General features: G+C 31.0%; 1 long non-coding RNA gene across 1 annotated transcript; it reads right to left on the reverse strand.

The window, feature by feature from the left end:
• Positions 1-8,327: 8,327 nt before the first annotated feature.
• On the reverse strand, positions 8,328-10,294 carry LOC140174994 (uncharacterized). Its single transcript, XR_011865164.1, has 2 exons — positions 9,972-10,294; positions 8,328-8,548 (listed from the first exon to the last, which is right to left on the reverse strand). It is a non-coding gene; the product is annotated as an uncharacterized lncRNA (long non-coding RNA).
• Positions 10,295-18,226: the final 7,932 nt, after the last annotated feature.

Raw genomic sequence — 18,226 nt, forward strand, 5'->3', positions numbered from 1 at the left:
TATTCTATGATAATGAATTCGTTGAATACTACCCATGATGTCTTCGAAGTAACTTTTTATCCCAAAGTTGATGATGAATTTGGTGATGTAAATTTTGTGGCAGAGGTTCTGATATTTTTTATTTCCTGGATTATTTAGGTGAATAGGTGTTGAGTTTTATCAAATTATTATTAATAAATCTTTCATCTTTCAAAATCAAGATTACCCATTTGTTCAACTGTTAATAGGAATTATATAGCGCAACCAAGACACCAATCGATGTGAAAGTTGTATTTTTTAAGTCATGATTTTTGTTTTACAAAATAATACAATTGGTTAAAAGAGAAATCAATTAATTATTTAATAAAAATCTAATCAGTTGAAAAAATCATCATCCAATCAATTATTAGATAGAAGAAAAATTAAATTGCTCTTTTTGTTTCATAAAACCAATCAATTTTATATTAAGCCAATCGAGCTACTGTAGCAATTCAATCTATTAAGTCTGCAGTGGAATTTTAATTTTTAATAGATATAAAATAATATAAAATTGAACATTATTTTCAATAATATATTTATTATATAGTTTGTAAAGACAAAAAATAATATGAAAGATTTCTTCTAACTAACTCTATAAGATGATGTGAATAAGGATATTGTTATTGTTATTGACTTCAATTACAATTCTAGAGGCGTATATATAGTATTTCTATGCTATAACTTCAACGAATAAAAATAAAATTCTCCGAAAAAACTCCTTACTAAACATTTTGAGTTCTCTCCTATTAAAACTCATTTATTTTACTTCCTAAAATTACTCTTATCCTTCTTTTATTCTCACAATTTTCCACCTCGATCACACTTTGAAATCTACTCAAATTTTGGACGATCAAAATATAGTATTCGTATCTCCATGCCTAATATGGAACAACATTGAGCAATTTCAAACAGTGTTAAAACTTGCTTCCTGACACTACTTTAGTCAGCATGTCTGCGGGATTTTCATCTGTGTGTACTTTTACAAGAGAAATTTTGCCTTTCTCTATAACATCACGCACGAAGTGATATCTTACATCAATATGCTTGGTACGAGTATGATGAACCTGATTTTTAGCCAAATGAATTGCACTTTGACTATCACAACTCAGATTCATACAATCTTGCTGAAACCCCAAATCATCTAGAAGACTCCTTAGCCATAATGCTTCTTTTACCCCTTCTGCTACTGCTATGTACGCAGCCTCTATAGTAGATAGTGCCAATGTAGCTTGTAACATCGATCGCCAACTAACTGGAGCACCTTATATTTTATATACATAACCGGTTGTAGAACATCTTCTGTCTAGATCACCAGCATAATCAGAATCAACAAAGCTGCTGATTTGACATGATTTTTCACTAAAGCATAAACCTATGTCAATGGTACTCTTCAAATACTTTAATATTCACTTGACTGCTTCCCAGTGTGTCTTACCTGAATTTGCCATGAACCTGCTAACAATACTGACTGCTTGTGAAATATCTGGGCGTGTACACATCATAGCATATATTAGGCTACCGACTTCACTAGCATAAGGTATATTTTCCATGTAAGCCTTATCTTCTACTGTTGTAGGAGATTGTTTACCAAAGAGCTTGAAATGTGGAGCCAACGGTGTTACTACTGGCTTAGCATTTTTCATTTCGAACCTTTCAATAACGTGCTCAATGTACCCTCTCTGGCTCAAGAACAATTTTCGGATTGATCTCTTTCTTTTAATTTTCATGCCTAATATTTTTCGTGCAACACCCAAATCTTTTGTTTCAAATTCTTTACCAAGTTGAACCTTTAACCTATCTATCTCCATCTTGCTCTTAGAAGCAATAAGCATGTCATCCACATACAATAGACGATAGATATAATCACTTCTAGAAAGCTTATGAATCTATACATAACTATCATAATTACTTTTGGAAAAACCTTATTTTAACATAAAGAAGTTAAATCACTTATACCATTGTCGAGGAGATTGTTTTAATCCATATAGCGATTTTTTTATGCAACCTACTTAATTTTCTTTACCCTTAACCTTGAAACCCTCAAGTTGATACATGTAAATTTCTTTCTCTAAGCCACCATGTAAGAAAGCTGTCTTTATATCTACCTGTTCCAACTCAAGATTACCCTTAGCAACAAGACTCAAAAGCACCTTTATGGAAGTATGCTTCACCATAAGAGAAAATATCTCATTGTAATCAACACCTTCTTTTTGTGCAAATCCCTTTGTTACTAACCTAATTATGAATCTTGTACCATCTGACTTAGTAGGATCTTCTTTTCTTTTATACACCCATTTACAACTAATTGCAGTCTTTTTCACGGACAATGGGACCACCTCACATATCTTGTTCTTATGGAAAGATTGCATATCTTCTTCCATGATGACCAACTAACTTTCTCTATCTTTTGTCTTTGATAGCAAGTTTGAAGGTGACCGGCTCATCATCCTCAACCAAGAGTGCATAATCTAACAAGTTTACCTGCTCATAATGTTTCAGAGGCTTATCTGACCCAAACTTCTGAACGAATTTATAATTTTTCTTTGGCCTAGTGGATGCCAAAGAATCTTGCTGCTGCTGTTGTAATGCATGTTTATTTTCTCGCTGAATCTCCTCATGATCAAGTTCATCTTCTGCATCATCTCGAATAGCATTAGGATGCTCCACCTGAACATTATTAGAATCTATTTGTTGGTATTTAGACTCTAACTCCACCACTTGATTATTTGAAGTTTTTCCAACATCAGCATCATCTGGCATCGTATCTTTAGACAAAGCTACCATAGATCGTTCATTAAAGGTAACATCCCTACTAATTACAAATTTAGAATCATTTACGCTCCAAAGACAATACCCTTGAACCCCTCTTGGATACCCCAAAAAGATTACCTTTTTAGCTCTATCATCAAGCTTATTATCTTTGACATGATAATAAGTTGTGCATCCAAAAACTCTGAGTTTCTCGTGATCTACATTTTCCCCTGACTACACTTTACAAGGTGTGTCTCCATCTAGAGAAGAATGTGGGAATCGGTTCACTATGTAGCAAACTATAGCAACTGACTCCGCCCACCACTCTCCGCCTAACCCATAATTAGAGCGCATACACTGTGCCTTCTCAAGTAGCGTACATTCAGTCGTTCAGCGACTCCATTCTATTGTGGTGTTTCTCTAATTGTCCAGTGTCTTACCATTCCTTCTCAATCACAGAACTCCTTCAAAGCCCCATCCATGTACTCTGTGCCATTATCTAATTGTAGAGTTTTCAGCTTTCTACCTGTTCGGTTTTCAACCATTGTTCTCCATCACTTAAAAGTGTCGAATACCTCATTCTTATGCTTGAGGAAGTAAACCCAAACATACCTGGAATAATCATCAACAAAAGTAACAAAATACCTGAAAGCATCCTTGGAAGTAACTTTAGACGGGTCTCAAACATCAGTATGCACGTAGTCTAACAACCCTCTACTTTTGTGCTTGCTTGTAGAAAACTTCACCCTGTGTGCCTTTTCATACACGCAATGTTCACAAAATTCCATTTGTGGTTTCTTCATATTCTTCAGCAAACTTTGTCCACAAAGCACTGATAGACCTTTCTCTGACATATGTCCAAGCCGCATGTGCCATATTCTTGTGCAATTTGTTTGATCTCTACTTCCACCGATTTCAACTGCTAACTGACCTGTGACTATTGTCCCCAAAAGAGAATAAAGATTACCGTGACGAACTTCCTTCATCACTACCAAAGAACCACGAACAACTTTTAGTACCCCATTTTCTGCAACTATTTTGCAACCATTTTTCTCCAACAAACCTATAGAGATAAGATTCTTTCGCAAGTCAGGAATATGTCTCACATCCTTTAAGGTTCTTACTATTCTATCATGTATCTTGATTCTTATAGTACCCAACTCCACAGTTTAACAAGCATGATCATTGTCCATTAAAACTGTGCCACTATTTATGCTTTAATAGGTAGCAAACCACTTTCTATTTGGACACATATGGTAAGATGCTCCTGAATCAAGAATCCACTTATCGAAGATTTCATCAGATTGTTCTGTCACAGAGTAACAGTCCTCCTCATCATTTGAGACGTAGCTTGCTTCTTGCTTTTTTTTTTAGTTGTCATTGTTCTGTTTCTTGAAATTTATCTTCTTATTTGGACAATTTACTTTGAAATGTCTAGGCTCTCCATATTTAAAGCATGTTCTCTCCGCGTGAGGTCTAGATTTTGCCTTAGACTTTCCATGTTTATTACCTTTTCCTCTTTCATTAGTCCTTCCTTTTGCCGCAAACAATCCTTGTGCTTGATCATTATACTCTCTTCCATTTGGAGATGACATTACACTTGTAGCAACCTTACATAGATCATCCGCTAAAAATGATGCTCTCGTCTCATCCATGGTCAGAGTGTCACCTACCAGCATCAATGTCTGCACCAGATTTTCATAGGACTTCGGTAATGAAAATAACAATATGAGTGCCTGATCCTCATCATCAACCTTCACATCTATATCCTTTAAGTTTGATATAATCCTATCAAACTTATTGATATATTCTCGGATCGAGGTACCTTCTTTCATCTTGCATGTATACAATTTGGATTTTAAGTAGATCCTGTTAGTTAGAGTCTTTGTCATGAAGTTACTCTCTAACTTTGCCCAAACGCCTGTTGCAGTTGCTTCTTCATTTACCAAAAAAGCAACATCCCTCTCAAGGCATAAGATTATTCAAGGCATAAGATTATTGCAGCCTATGCCTTAAGATCTAATTCTTCCCGATCTTCATCTTTCATTTCCTCCGGCTTTTTCTCTTTTCCTGCCAGTGCCTTATGTAATTTTTGTGATATAAGTAGATTTTTCATCTGCATCCTCCAATAAGAAAAATTATTTTTTTATTAAACTTTTCGATTTCATATTTTTCTACTTTGACATTACCACTAGTAGAAGCCATTATATTTAAAATTGAATTTTATCACGCAAATAATGAATAATATAACGTTGGCTTTTGATACCAATTGTTGAGTTTACAGCAAAATTTTGACTTCTAATAGATACAAAATAATATGAAATTGAACATTACTCATAATAATGCACTCACTATATATTTTGTAAAGAAAAAAATAATATGAAAGATTTCTTCTAACTAACTCTATAAGATGATGTGATTAAGGATATTGTTATTGTTATTGACTTCAATTACAATTCTAGAGATGTATATATGGTATCTCTATGCTATAACTTCAACGAATAAGAATAAAATTCTCCGACAAAAAACTCCTTACTAAACATTTTGAGTTCTCTTCTATTAAAACTCATTTATTTTACTTTCTAAAATTACTCTTATTCTTCTTTTATTCTCACACAATCAAATAGATGTAAAATAAAGAATTATTGATTATATACCAAAAATACTATTTTATAGTTTATGAATAATTTTAAACCAATCCAAAATATGGTAAAAAAATAAAATAAATTTTTTTAAAAGTGTTGGACTAAAAGGATGAAATCCAACAAAAATACTTTGAAAACTTGAATTTCTCTTTTAGTGAGAATTAAATTGGTGAAAGTGAATTAATTGGATTTTAAGTGTAAAAAATATCATCTAATTAGAAATGAATCAAATTAGATGTCTATTCACTTATGTCACATGTTATGAGCACCCATTTATTTGCACACCTCTTTGTCACGAACATTTCGAACAATGTTAAAATTGCTACCTTAATTTGTAGAGATAAACTTTTTTTTTATACTCATTTTTAGTTAAAGAGACTTAAAATAATGAGAACATCTAAAAGCATCTTTTGCTAATTATCCTATTTAGTAACAAATTATAAGAAAATGGATAAACTAAATATGACATTGTAATCATTGTCCAATGTACTCTCCTTTAAAATGACTTGAGACTATAAAAAGATTCAACTCATTTTTTTTAAAGAAATTTTTCTGAAATTTTGAGATCATGTTTCCTATGTTCTTCTCTAATTCTTTTCATTGTTCTTCATTTTATTCATAACTTTAAACAAAAAAAACTTATAAGATTATCATTCAAGTGTTTCAGTAATAGACCTGACAATCAATTTTACTTAATTCTTATCCACATTAAAAGAGTTTATTTATCCTCTCGTAATATTAGTAAATATCACAATACTTATTTTTTACTATTATTTTTTATTTTTAATTTTATTTTATTTATTTGTTACTAATAAAAATATTTTTTACAAGTTTATTTATCTTTAATTTTTTTTAATCTTTCTTTACTTTATCTATTTTTATAAAATTATACGCGAATCAATTATGTAGCTCACAGAATTATAACAATTAATTGATGTTATAAAAAAAACAATTGGCATGCAATAAACCATTGTTGGAGCAATCCAACTGATGAGTTTGGCAAATAGCACTTCACAGTTCACATAACCACCATACCAACACCGGCAGAAAAACATTGCTAATTTGCTACGACGAGCCTATGATACGCAAAAACAACCTCTTGAAGGAAAAGAGTACTTGGATAGATGTAATGATCATAGAATTTCAAGAATTAGTAAGAATTAGGAAAAACTAAAGTTTTTAAACCCAAAATAGAAATTAAGGAGATTTAGGATGAATACATCTAGAATATGAAATTGTTAATGATAAGATGGTAAATAAAAGATGAATGAATAATGAACAAATAAATAAATTAAAAATTAATTTTAAATTTAAATAATATATAAAGAATTACTTAATAAATAAATTAAAAAACTCTTTTACAATTATTAAAAAACTTGTGAAACGTGTTTTTTTTTTTAAATTAAGACGGATGAAAATCATAAATATTTTAGAACTATTTAAACTAAAGTCTTAAAAAATATATGAATGATTATAACTAAGATTATGAAAATTAAACAGATTGTCAAACTGATAAAGTTAAATATTAAAAATTTAACAAAGACTCAACTAAAATTGATTTGAATATAATAAAATAATATATTTATAATTGTCGAAACCATGATTATAAATCTAATATACTTGCTTGCATAAGAGCTTTTTTGCACTTGATTGTACATAGGTCTTTTTTCTTTTTTTTTTATAATATCATTTTGTTTTATGTTATTTTTTTGTTTTGAGTAATAAAGATTAGATTCTAAATCTTTTGATTATTAAAATATTTTAATATATATCATGTCACAAAATTATTTATATATCTTAAAAAAATTAAGCTAATAAAAATAAATAAATAAATAAATAATTGTATTTTTAAGAAAGTTGAAATGACATGTTACCAAGAGTTTAAGTTTGACTCTCAACTGGATTTTATCATGGCTAAAGTTTATGATATACTAATGCAATAGTTACAATAAATTTTTTTATAGTTATTAGCATAGAATTGCCCATTTTTTTTTATCACATCACTTAAATTATTTCCTGCCCGTGAGCCTGGAATTCAACGCAAGAAATTATGACTATATGGTCAAACATGCATAAGATCTATGTCATTTTAAATTGCCTTTTCGTTAGTAGGATCCTATTTGGTATTTAGAGTAATCCATATTGTATATTCTTTCTTAAAATTGTCACTTTCATATGATAGATTATCTATAATCTTAATATTGAAAAAAATAAGATTAGTATTTAAATTAAAATAAAAATTTAAAAATTAAAGATAATATTTTAAAGATAAGATAAATGAATAATAAAATAATAATTTATAAATACGAGGAGAAAAATTTAGAATAGCTTAACATATAACACAGTGCACAATTCAATTAAATTGGATAACACAATCAATTGATTGAATTGTAAAAACTCATATTATTTTAAAGATTTCAATTGATTGGTAATATAAACACTCGATTGAACAAGAAAAAACTCACATTTTAAGCACAATTCAATCGATTGTATAACAATTCTAATCGATTGGATTTTGAGAACCCATATTGCCGTGTAAAAATCAATCAGTTGTATTATACTTCCAATCGATTGAATTCTGAAAAAAAAACATACTGTCTTGAAACATTCAATCGATAGTATTGTACGTCCAATCGATTGAATTGTCAACAAACACCGATTTCACAAATCTTTACGAATGTAACGGATCAAAAATAAAATACTAATTGATTAGGATTGCCAAAATATTTATTACGATTAATGAAAATTTAATTCTGTAACACCCTAACTTTTAGCACGTCATGATCGTGCCAAAAGTAAGGCATTACTAACCTGTTTTCTTTATTAACTACTTAATACTGAGCCTTTACGTCGATATCGCGTTTCAGTTTATAAGAAAATACCATAAAATTATTTTTAGTAATTAAAATCACATAACAAAAGGTCTTCGAATAACAATAATCACATAATTATTAATAATAATAGATGCCTTACAATTAAATTCAATGTAAAACTCAAATACAATACCTATCCCTCTGGACAAAATAAAAATCCTGAAGCAACGAGGGTGAGGGAACTCTATAAAAAAAAACAGGAACCACAAATAAATCTACTACTCGTCTGTAGCTTCTTACTGAATCTCCGAACCTGTGTCACTGAAAGGGTGAAAGATTTTCGGGTGAGAACAAATCACGCGTTCTCAGTAGGGATTGGGAATGCCGTAAAAATAATGAATTCAATGCAAATAATTAACTTACTCAGTAAAACTATTTTGTTAAACCTTTGGAAATACTTTTATCTCTACTTCAGATAAATAATTACTTTTCTTTAAACTTCTTAACTCAAAATAGATTTCAATCACAAAATTAGTCATACTAACCATCTCTCAACCACATGGTCATATTTCAACCACAACATCTCATCTCAATACATCCGTGAACTAACAGCACAAGTAAGGGATTCAAACCAACATACAAACAAGTCAAATAGCACAATCACAGAGAAGTAACACAAGAAAACACAACCAAATATAAATGTGCAAACAACATGATGCATGTCTGTTCCTAATGCAGGCCATGAGCTCATGTGTCGGTTGCCTACCCGCTCCCGACATTACCCGGGCACAAGTCCCAGATATGGCTTTCCAGATGCATACAGTGTGCTTATAAGTCGTACGGCTAGGCCGCATACAGTGTGCCTTTAAGTCGTACGGCTATGCCGCATACAGTGTGACTTTCCAAATCAATAAGCGTACATCTGGAAAACAGTTCTCAGTGCGTGGGCGTCCCCATTTTACATTTGGCACTAAGGCCCAAACAATGTCACATCTGCTCTCCTGTGGCAATCATTTCATGAATTAATATTTTCCTTAATCTTTGCTCTCTGCTCTCTTGTGGCAGAGGTCCTTTTAGTTATTATACTCTTTAATCTTTAATTCTCTGCTCTCATGTGTCAGAGGTTCCTTTAATTATCTTTCTTTCCTTTACTTTTTGTTCTTCTTCTTCTTTTCTTTCTTATCGAACCGAACTCAAAACATAACTTAGAGCAAAATTTCTTTTCAAAAGATTGAATTTAAAACATTATACTTTTCTTAATAAATCAGTTTGAAAATAAAACTCTTTTCGTAATAAATCAAAATCAAGTAATATTCTTTAATTAGATTTTCTTTTAAATAACACTTTAAATAAAGTCTTAGAGTTTTATAAAAATTTGATAATATTTCCTCTAAAATTCGGGTTTTGCCACCCTTCAAGGGTCCCAACCTAAACCACCTTCTTGCATATTTTACCAACCCTTCATCAGCACCTATTCACCATCATACTAACACCAAAATCAGTTACCATCCACTTCCATAACCATAAATTTCAGCATCAAACATAGTCTCAATTCAAATCCCATTCATAAACTCAAATCACATTTCAATTTAACAAGCAACACCAAATTGACCAACACTCACAATTACAACCAATTTTCATCAGTTAGACATACAAAACATGTATAAATTATTTACAATTACTCAATAAGCTTTTTGGCATTCTTAAATTAAAAATTTGTAATTTTAAAAATAAAGTCCCCTACCTCCGTATGAAATCAAAATCAACGAAAGCTCCGAAAAACTTTTTGACCGAGCTGTTGAAGAGGAAAGCATCAGAAATCATCTGTGCCTCCTAGAACTCCAGTTGACCGAACTCAAGGGGCAGGAGAGCTACGTCACCGTTGACTTCCATCGATAAAAAATAACGCCAATACGTAGAAGAGGAGGATACGAACACTTTTATTGGATTAGATTTTTTATTGGAGTTACGGATCGCAAGAAATCGAAACTAAAAGTTTTACCGTGCCATGGTTCCTCTCGTTCTCTCTCCCGGTTTTCTTTCTCTCTCGGTGCTTTCTTTCCTTTTCTTTCTTAACGCTAAAAAGGGAGAAATGAGATGCTGAAGATGATGATTAATAAAAATTAGGAAGCTTAGGTGTCGTTAGTTTATACATATATAAACAAATATGTGTCATGAAAGGAATATCATTGGTTTTATAATATAGATGCATGCATGCATAAGCCATGTGTTGTCTTTTCTTAACTTTACTTTCTTAATGGCTTCGGTCATTAATATAATAATAATAATAATAATAATAATAATATATATATATATATATATATATATATATATATATATATATATATATATGGCTAATTTTGTGATTGAAATCTGTTTTGAGTTAAGAAGTTTAAAGAAAAATAATTATTTATCTGAAGTAGAGATAAAAGTATTTCTAAAGGTTTAACAAAATAGTTTTACTGAGTAAGTTAATTATTTGCATTGAATTCATTACTTTTACGGCATTCCCAATCCCTACTGAGAACGCGTGGTTTGTTCTCACCCCAAAATCTTTCACCCTTTCAGTGACACAGGTTCGGAGATTCAATAAGAAGCTGCAGACGAGTAGTAGATTTATTTGTGGTTCCTGTTTTTTTATAGAGTTCCCTCGCCCTCGTTGCTTCAGAGTTTTTATTTTGTCCAGAGGGATAGGTATTGTATTTGAGTTTTACATTGAATTTAATTGTAAGGCATCTATTATTATTAATTATGTGATTATTGTTATTCGAAGACCTTTTGTTATGTGATTTTAATTACTAAAAATAATTTTATGGTATTTTCTTATAAACTGAAACGCGATATCGACATAAAGGCTCAATATTAAGTAGTTAATAAGGAAAACAGGTTAGTAATGCCTTACTTTTGACATGATCATGACGTGCTAAAAGTTAGGGTGTTACATTATGGTATCAGAGTAGTTTGTCCCTATTAGAGCCTTGGGAATGGATTGACTATGCTTTACTGCATACTCTGAGTGTTTGTCATGCAGTAAGACTTGTCCCACTGACAAGAGTTTGAGTTTCAGATGCATGATTGTCTATTGATTAATGCTGTTAGTCGACCGTTGCATCTCTCATGGTATTAGGTCTGGCCAACTTAATACTAATAATTTATGTATATGGAAACCTTAATGGATTATCATAGACGAGATAGAAGTAATAGGTAACATGAATCGTGGGTTTTTTGGGAACGTTAGGAGTTAATTTCTTGATGTTACTCCGTTACATATATGTTCTTTCAGGGTTTGCCTTGAGGTTCTAGTTCGAGATTTCTTTTCTGAAGAGAGCTAACTGATTATTCTCCAACCCTGTTTCTTCGTTCATATTCTTTCTCATTTGATCCTGATTGCATATGTCTTCTTAAATTTCTTGAATATCTGCCTTGTATTGTTTAAACTCCTCTTCTTGACTTATATATTCATTGATGTAATTTGGATTTGTTTAATGCATCAAAGTAAATCCTTGAAATCTTTGTGAACCTTGTCCAAGTTGCTTGTCCTTTCTCTGAGACCCTGTATCTTTTTGAGTGACTTGAGATTAGATTAGTGTGTGGACGTTAAGCACGTCGATTTAACCCCATGCATGTTTTATAACCTTTCGTTATCTTGCCTTACCATCACATGATTAAACCATGTTATCTTTTGCATCGAATCTCCCTTGTTACTTTCGCTTGCAACCACGCTTTTACCTTTATATCTTTATGCCATATGACTATTAAAGTATTTAAAAGTTGTATATATGTATGTATACTGAGATATTTTTGCTTCTTCTTTAAATGGGTTTAAAAAAAAATGAAGTGATATGAAATATCTTTTGTTTTGTATCAATTTTTGAGGACGAAAATTTTTATAAGGTGAGTGGAATATAACACCCCGAATTTTTAAAAAAATTAAATAATGGTATATTACTTTATTTAAAAAATATTATTTTTCTAAAAGATTAAATTAAATTTTATGATAATTTGAGTTTAAAATCTATTAAAAATTTTAAATTATTTTTATTATTATAATGTCGTTAGTCTATTATTGCATATTTCATAGTATTAAGTTTGGCCAGTTTAACACTAATGATTTATGTATATAAGAGCACTAGTGGGGTATCATAGACAATATATATATTATAGATAATGCAAATTGTGAGTTTTGAAAACGTTAAAAGTTGTTTCTCGAGGTTACTTGGTTACATATCTTGTTCTTTCATGGTTTACCTTGAAGTCCTTATTTGAGATTTCTTTCTTGTAAAATAAATTGATTCTTTTCCAATCCTATTCTTTGTTCATATGCATTCTCGTTGATCTTAACTGCATATGTCTACTTAAAATTTCTTGGAATTTCTGCTTTTCTTGAGATGTGGTTTAGTTCTTTTGCTTTATGTCTTGCATCTTATGTATATCTCTATCTGACTGTATTCTTGGTACCTTCTTGAAGTTCTTGTTTCAACTCTCTATTGAAAAAGCTTTGTATTTGATTTGTTCCCTGCTTGATTTTGTTCTTAACCATTTTCTTGAATTCTGGTGAACCCCGTCCATGACTCTTGTTTTTTCCGTCCTAATTTTGGTATCTTTTTGAGTAACTCAAGATTTGTTTGGTGTTATGTGCGACCTTTAGACATAGCAAGTGATATGTTAGTTCTTTAGGACATAGTTGGTGAATGCAGAAGATGAAACTTGTAAGTGGGCGAAGTCACAGGAAGTTGTAGAGCTTTGTTTCTCGCGAAAGAGTTTTATGGATATTAGGCTTGTGATCGGTAAAAGGTTGCGAAGTGATTGATGAGGTTGAGAATCCTCGGATGAGATGTTCGATAAAGCATGGTTGGGAATCATGAAGGTACGTCAGGCCGAAGTTCTGAAATTGGTAAAAGATCAGTGCATAAATGTTATCCCATTGTTTTAATACCAACCTGTTTTGTAACTTTTCGCCATATTACACTACCATCGCATGTTTGAACCACGTAAACTTTTGCATCATGTAACATCCTAACTTTTAGCACATCATAATCGTACCAAAAGTAAGGCGTTACTAATCTAATTCCTTTTATTATCTATTTAATATTGAGCTTTTACGCGTAAATCTATCGATGGTTTTACTAAAACTTATAACTTTTTCAATAAGAACAAACAACACATATTCACATACTTAAAATTAATAATACATTGTAGTATTACATACAAAACCAATTACAGAACCTACTCCTCTGAATAAAACTCTAACTAACAAGGCGAGGGAAAAATAAATTCTAACAACTTAACTCGTAAACATATTCCTTTGTGCTCCTGTAGCTTCGCAATAAGCCTTCGCACTTGTAGCTGAAAGGGAGTGGAAATAGGGAGTAAGAACTGGGGAGTTTTTAGTATAGTCGGGATTAGCAGTTAAGTTCATTCTATATATACTTGGTCAGCAATAACAGTCAATAGGGTACCATATAATTCAACAATTAAAGAACGCAAAATTCAAACAGTCATTTAGCACACCCACAATCACAGAAAATGCACTCACAAACAAATATGCGCAAACAAGTATGATGCATGTCTATCCCAAGTGCATGTAATAAGCTCATCTGTTAGCTTCGACCCGCTCCCGACGTACTTAGCAACCTTTGTTTATGTTTGGTTTCCAGTGCCATAACCTCTGTAAGCAACCTCTGTCTTACAAGTGCGACTCTTTTAAGCCGATGTATGCAAACATAACCTCTGTAAGCAACCTTGGTCTTACAGGTGATGCTCTCTCTGGCCTATGTATGTATTGATAATCTCCGTAAGCAACTTGTGTCTTACAAGTGCGACCATCCCCTGGATTGGCCGATGTATCTCTGGAAAGCAAATCTCGGTGGACTCACCACCATATCTCTGCTCGTTTTTAGCAGTAAGTAATCATATCTGCTTATCTCCTTTTCGTTTTGTTCTTTCTTTCTTTCTTTTCTTCTCTATTCTCTACTATCCTGTGGCAGAAGTTCTTTAGATTCTTTTAATTTTTTGACTCTCTGCTCTACTGTGGCAGAGGTTCTTTAATATTTTTCTTTGCTTTTCTTTTCTTTCTTCTTCTTTTCTTTCCTATTATTCCATAATATAAATTATCTTCACATTATTCTCTCGTCTCTCCCTAAGTGTCTTATAGAAAAGAATTATAAAGTTCTTTAATTAAGTATGCGTTCTCTACAGCTTTTAAAATTACTTTGCTTGCTTGCTTTCTCTTTAAAATTACACATTATAATATTCTTATAAAATAACATCTTTGATAAATACTAATTTTAATAATAATTTATTTTAATATAAATGAGTAATTTTAAAGAAGTATTTAAAATAATATTTATAATCTTCTTTTAAAACTTAGTTTTTAAAACCTTATTTTTAAACTTTTATTAATTACTTTCTAAATCACGAACTTTTTAATATTCTATTTTCAACCTCAATATTTTATAAAATCATATTTGAAACCCTCATTTATTTTCATATTTATAAAAAATAACCCTGAACTTTTATAAAATGCCCATTTTTATCTCCGTACTTTATTTATTACCCAAAATACCCGAAAACTTATATAATTACAAATTGTACCTCAATTTTTATATACAAATATAATGTTACCCTTTAGAAATAAATTTTAAATATTAATCTTCCTCTTATACCCAAAATCGAAACCCTTAGCCATTTCCGTTCAAAATATTACTTGTATTTTAATCCGTTTTCGAGTCTTTCAGTTACCGATTTTTCTCAACTTTTAATTTAATCTTTCAACCACTAAATATCATCGATTTTCTCAAAATATCACATCAAAACAGTCCCCAAAATCATTAAAATAACAACAGCTGAGCTGTTTCTCATAGCCAAACCAACAAATCACAAGCAACAACAATAATTCAGCATAAACTCATTCAAACTCAAAAAATAATCAACCAAATCAACATTCACTTATCAAATTTATATTTAATTATTATAAAATTATCAAACCCTACCTCTGTACAAAATCAAAAACAAAGAAGCTCTGAAAAAGCTTTTTGACCGAGCTGCTGAGGAAGAAAATGTCAAAAATCATTTGTGCCTCCTAGAACTCCAATTGGCCAAACTCAAGGGGAAGGGGAGCTACATCACCGTTAACTTCCACCAAACAAAAGTGATACCAACATGTAGAGGAGGAGAATACAAACACTTTTATTGGATTATATTTTTATTGAAATTATGGGTCACAAAAAATCAAGGCCGGAAGTTTATGGTGCCAATATTCTCTCATTCTCTCTCACTCATGACTCCCTCCCTTTTGATTTTTCTTGGTCCCATCGAAAAGAATTGAAAAGAAAGGAGGAAGAAGATTATATGATGAGATTATTAAAGTGGCAAGTGTTTATTAGGCCACGTGTCACTCGTTTAAACTGCTGAGTCAGAGATTTAAATTATAAATATCTTAAACGAACAACTATGAAAGCTGAATATATTAAAATACAAATAATATATATATATATATATATATATATATATATATAGAGAGAGAGAGAGAGGAATAAATATAAATAAGTTACTAATATAAATGACATTAGTAACAAAATAATAAAAGATATACGATGAAGTATTAGCAAAACTAAGTTCACTGAAGAGTACTGATATTTACTCATACCGACAGATTTTAAATTTGATCATGATAATAATATTAACTAAACTTTATTTTTAAATTAAAAATATCAATTACTTAATTAAAATATACATATAACCTTTATTAATTATAAATTACTAGAATTATAGTTTTAATTATGTAAAATATTTCATCATAAACAAATGTATATATAAGAATATGAATTTGATTAAATTCAAATAGTCATAAAATTAATTTAATTACTTATAATAAAATAATTTTAAAAATAAGGACTTCAATTTATAAAAATAAATTTTAACTTATTTATATTTATATTTTTAAAATTGTGGATCGTTACATCCTAACCACCTTACAAAAAATTTTGCACTCGAAAATTGATACAACAAAATAAGTTCGAACTCTACAAAAAGAAACTAGATTCATGAGAAAAATACAAGCAACATCAAGGATGAACACTCGAAAAGATTCAAGTGAACAGATAGGATCATAATCAGACAAAGATATACATGAACGATAAAGTGTGGTTGAATGAAGTAATCAAATCATATTTTAAGGAGGGAAATCCGAGACAAAGAATTCCAATGAAAATAATGAAAGAAGAGGTGGCACCAAGTCACATACCACGAATAGAGAGTATATGTCGAATCGAATTCAATCCTTAAAACATAACTTCTAATGGTGCCAAACCCCATGATTCGCATCACTTATTAATTCTACTTCGTCTATGACAATTCATTAGTTCTTTCCATATAGACAAACAGTATTAAGTTGGCCAAACCTAATACCATGAGGGATGTAACAGTCCACTAACAACATTAATCAATAGACAATCATGCATGTGAAACTCAAACTCTTGTCATTAGGACAAGTCCTATTGCGTGACAGACATTCAGAGTATACAGTAAAGCATAGTCAATCCATTCCCAAGGCTTTATCAGGAACGAACTGCTCTGATACCATAATGTAACACCCTAACTTTTAGCACCACATGATCATACCAAAAGTAACACGTTATTAACCTAATTCCTTTTATTATCTATTTAATATTGAGCCTTCATGCGTAAATCTATCGACGGTTTTACTTAAACTTATAACTTTTCCAACAAGAACAAACAACACATATTCACATACTTAATATTAATACATTGTAGTATTGCATACAAAAGCAATTACAGAACCTACCCCTCTGAATAAAACTCTAACTAACAAGGCGAGGAGAAAATAAATTCTAACAACTCAACTCGTAAACATATTCCTCTGTGCTCCTGCAGCTTCGCAATAAGCCTTCGCACCTATAGCTGAAAGGGGTGGAACTAGGGGGTAAGAACTGGAGAGTTCTTAGTAGGGTCAGCATTAGGATTTAAGTTCATTCTATATATACTTGGTCAGCATTAACAGTCAACAAGGTACCATCTAATTCAACAATTAAAGAACACAGAATTCAAACAGTCATTTAGCACACCCACAATTACAAAAAATACACTTACAAACAAATATGCACAAACAAGTATGATGCATGTCTATCCCTATTGCAAGTAATGAGCTCATCTGTCGGTTTCAACCCGCTCCCGATGTAACTCAGCAACCTTTGTCTGAGTTTGGTTTCCAGTGCCATAACCCCTGTAAGCAACCTCTGTCTTACAGGTGCGACTCTCTTGAGTCGATGTATGCAAACATAACCTCTGTAAGCAACCTCGGTCTTACAGGTGAGGCTCTCTTTGGCCTATGTATGTATTGATAACCTCTGTAAGCAACCTCCGTCTTACAAGTGCGACCATCTCCTGAATTGGTCGATGTATCTATGGAAAGCAAATCTCGGTGGACTCACCACCATATCTCTGCTCGTTTTCAGCAGGTAAGCAATCATCTCTGCTTATCTCCTTTTCATTTTGTTCTTTCTTTTTTTCTTTTCTTCTCTATTCTCTACTCACCTATGGCAGAGGTTCTTTAGATTCTTTTAATCTTTTGGCTCTCTGCTCTTCTATAGCAGAAGTTCTTTAATATTTTTCTTTCTTTTTCTTTTCTTTCTTCTTCTTTTATTTCATAATATAAATTATGTTCACATTATTCCCTCGTCTCTCCCTAAGTGTCTTACGAAAAAGAATTATAAAGTACTTTAATTAAGTATGCGTTCTCTAAAACTTTTAAAATTACTCTGCTTGCTTGCTTTCTCATTAATATTACACATTATAATATTTTTACAAAATAACATCTTTTATGAATACTAATTTTAATAATTATTTATTTTAATATAAATGAATAATTTTAAAGAAGTATTTAAAATAATATTTATAATCTTCTTTTAAAACTTAGTTTATAAAACCTTATTTTTAAGCTTTTATTAATTACTTTTTAAATCATGAACTTTTTATTAA

The sequence above is a fragment of the Arachis hypogaea genome, chromosome 9 (genome assembly GCF_003086295.3).
Source record: "Arachis hypogaea cultivar Tifrunner chromosome 9, arahy.Tifrunner.gnm2.J5K5, whole genome shotgun sequence".
NCBI lineage: Eukaryota > Viridiplantae > Streptophyta > Magnoliopsida > Fabales > Fabaceae > Arachis > Arachis hypogaea.